This window comes from Myotis davidii, unplaced genomic scaffold, assembly GCF_000327345.1.
Source record: "Myotis davidii unplaced genomic scaffold, ASM32734v1 scaffold638, whole genome shotgun sequence".
NCBI classification, from domain to species: domain Eukaryota; kingdom Metazoa; phylum Chordata; class Mammalia; order Chiroptera; family Vespertilionidae; genus Myotis; species Myotis davidii.
This window is the reverse complement of record NW_006289391.1, coordinates 844994-845444: the sequence shown is the minus strand read 5'-3', so window position 1 is coordinate 845444 and position 451 is coordinate 844994. Positions and strand designations below refer to the sequence as shown.

General features: G+C 60.5%; 1 protein-coding gene across 3 annotated transcripts in view; it reads right to left on the bottom strand.

The window, feature by feature from the left end:
* P2RX5 (purinergic receptor P2X 5) overlaps window positions 1-451 on the bottom strand; it is a 15424-nt gene that overhangs the window by 8370 nt on the left and 6603 nt on the right. The gene's annotated exons all lie outside the window — the stretch shown is intronic.

The following is a 451-nucleotide window of genomic DNA, read 5'->3' as shown; positions in this document are numbered from 1 at the left end:
CCCAACCCCTCCCTCCCCCCACCCCCGCCCCGTGCTGGGGTCTTCCACCGCCTCCCAGCTCTGGCACCAAAGCAAACCTCAGCACAGGTTTTCTGGCGCTGGTTGGGGGTCACAACCAGGTTGGTGATGACGAAGAAGACGTTCTCCCCCTGAGAAACCAGAGAGGAGTTAAGGAACCTCCTGCTCTCCTGGAACCCTCCTTCCCAGGGCTGCCTGGCAGGGCGCAGGGCCTCGGCATGGGTATTGAGGACAGTGGAGCTACAAAATCAGTGGATCCCATCTGCCCTGACCTAAGAGTCCTTTAATAGGTTCCTCCCAGACCCACACCCACAAATCGCCCCTGCCCCACAAATCCCTATTTTGACCTCAGCCCCTGGCGTCCAAGCACAGATCCGGGAGAGGAGCAGTAATGGGGCAGCTCCGCCCTGGCCCAGGGAGCCTGTGAACAAAC